This window comes from Ambystoma mexicanum, chromosome 6q (genome assembly GCF_040938575.1).
Source record: "Ambystoma mexicanum isolate Mex_15411 chromosome 6q, UKY_AmexF1_1, whole genome shotgun sequence".
Classification (NCBI taxonomy): Eukaryota; Metazoa; Chordata; class Amphibia; order Caudata; family Ambystomatidae; genus Ambystoma; species Ambystoma mexicanum.
The window spans coordinates 698,899,081-698,901,722 of record NC_090937.1 but is presented as its reverse complement, the minus strand read 5'-3'; the positions used below and the strand labels follow the sequence as shown (position 1 = coordinate 698,901,722).

At 42.6% G+C, this 2,642-nt stretch overlaps 1 long non-coding RNA gene across 1 annotated transcript; it reads left to right on the top strand.

The window, feature by feature from the left end:
• Window positions 1-432: 432 nt before the first annotated feature.
• Window positions 433-1,714, top strand: LOC138515542 (uncharacterized). Its single transcript, XR_011282063.1, has 3 exons — window positions 433-509; window positions 1,185-1,255; window positions 1,349-1,714. It is a non-coding gene; the product is annotated as an uncharacterized lncRNA (long non-coding RNA).
• Window positions 1,715-2,642: the final 928 nt, after the last annotated feature.

The following is a 2,642-nucleotide window of genomic DNA, read 5'->3' as shown; positions in this document are numbered from 1 at the left end:
TCGCCTTCATGGCCGTGAATACACAGAGAAAAACCAGCCCTATAACATCTAAAGAACTGCGTCACCCTGACTAAGGATCTCTAACTAGGAGATTGCATATAACACAGGTATGCCGCCTCACCCATATAATACAGGTATTCCCCCTCACTCATATTCTATCAATCAACAAAAAGAAATGTATAGTAAATCGAGGTGAAAGACCACGCTCAAACGAGGGGAACGTGCGCTCTATGGTGACAAATGAGTGATGAACATTAATGAAATAAATAGAAAACATCTTCTTTTGTGGTAGCCATGTACTGGAATTTATATTAGCTTTCTATTGAGGGAATAGTATCTGAATAAATCCTCTGTTTATGTTGATGAGGCATACTAATCGAAAGGTGACGGTCCCTTTAAGAGACAATCCCGGAAACCGCACAGGTTAGCGAACTTGGGAACAGTTGGGAGCAGTTAATGAAAGCGTCACGCCTCAAATCAGAGTGAGACACAAAGGAAGAAACAAACGGGTAAGAGAACGAGGTACGTGAAAAACGCGAGGGAAAGGGTTTTTTACCCAAGTACCTGCAGTGTATTACTCTACCACGTTAAAATGTACAGGGTAGAGATGAAGAAAGTTTGGGGATCCAGCCGCGGTAACATGCGCACAGTGCCAATTTGCCCTAAAATGATATACAAACAATCCTGAAGGGAAAAATTCTCCTGAAGGGGGGAAAAGGGAAAGAGTTGGTTACCCGAGTAGCACAACAACGGCAGTGTCTCATTCGACTGTGTTAGCATGCAAATGGTAGACAAAAAAAGAAAGGAAAACGTTTGCGCCCCAGCCGTGGTAACACGCGAATGGTGGAGATATATTTTAAATGATAAACAAACAATTCCTAAGGAAATAACAGTACCTTGGGCAGTTAAAAAAAGTCCTTGCTTTTGAAATAAATGTAAAATGTTTTTGAGGACTGTATACATCGGTTGATAGAAAAGTAAATGCAGGTGTGATTTGCCCCAGAGGTATTCCTTTCGAAGGGAAACTTCCTGACTAACTACGACCCATGTGATGGATGTACCTCTGTTACTCGAGTAAGGTAGGGATTCTTACCCATGAATAAAGAAATAGGAAGTGATATATATCATGAAAAATCCTAGAAATGATATGTGGGTTATAACAAACACCCTATATGTTTATTTAGTAGTGACACATTCGGCTTCAGCTAACGGACGTTGATGACATTCAGTCCCTGTTCAAGTCTACTCAAACAAGGTTAGTAGACCAACACCTACTTTGACCTATGTCATCTGACATATTAGTTTAATCAGCCTACTGATTTAGTTTTATTGTTTTTATATTTTGTAGATACACAATTAAATAAGGGTTAGAAGACCAACTTGTTATATAAAATCCAACTCATCAATCGTCCTGAAGAAGACCTTTAGAACAACATTGAAGAACCCACTTCGGGATGGGGTTCATTCTGTAAAAATATGGGCCGAAATGCGTCGACATATCATCCTGACGAAATGTTATTATATTTCTGAACAAAGACTATTTGGTATAAAAAGTGGGGAAATATTGTCTGTTCTGAAAATGGTATAATAGTTTTTCAATTTGATGGCAAACCAAGAAAGCCAGCAATGAGATAACCCGAGAAAAGAGAAAAAAGAAAAAAAGTGTTTGTGTATTTTCTTATGTATTGAATCAATTGTGAAAGACAAATAAATGTATTCTTTTTCTAAATCTGGACAATGTATGGTCACATAGTTTGTTTAATATAACACAAATATGTATCAAAGGTGGTGTGTACTAAGTTGAAAAATAGGAGACTGGGGTATTTCGGGATTAGAAGCATCCACGTGGACCTTGAGGTCTCAGAAGAGAAGTTGAGAAATAGAGGCAAGGAGAGATGAGGAGATGTCAGCCCACTCTGAGAGGAAGAGTGTGACCTGGCTGGGTGGCCTGTAGATGGTGGCCACAGTCAGAGAGAGGTCAGGGGAGATTGAGAGTCTGCAGACTAGGCATTCAAAGAAGGAGTAGGCCTGCATAGGAATGACAGAAGCAGGGACCCACGCCGGGAAGATGAGAGCTACTCCACCTCCGGGACGGTTGGTTCTGGGTTCAGAGAGGATCTTGTAGTCATCAGGGAAGAGAGTGTTGAAACTTGTGACAGAGCTTGTTGTGAACCAAGATTTGTTGAGAGCGAGTTCATCCAGGTCAAGGTCTTCGAGGAGGTGGCAGATGTCAGAGGAGTGTTTGATAGCAGTGCGAAAGTTGAGAGTAGGAACATGGAGCAGGTTGCCACATTTGAAAGTCTTCTGGGATGGAGAACAGGCTAGAGGTACACCCAATCAAAGTGGTAAAGGGGCCCGGGAGTGGGCTGAGGTGGTAGCAGGAGGCGGCACAGTAGCCAGAGAGGTGGAGGGAGGTGCCAGAGAGGCGGATGAAGCAGTAGATGGCGGAAGAGCCAGAGAGGTGCTAGTGGGAGTAGCAGGAGAAAGAAGGAAGTTGATAAGGCGTGAGTGACGCCTATCAAAAAGGAGGAGTTTGGGCTTGGGGCCCTGGACCAAGACAGTATCATTCAGATAGACATTTATGATGGTCTTGGAGGAGTGGTAGGAGGCCAAGAGGACCTCCCTCCAAGTGCCACCATTAA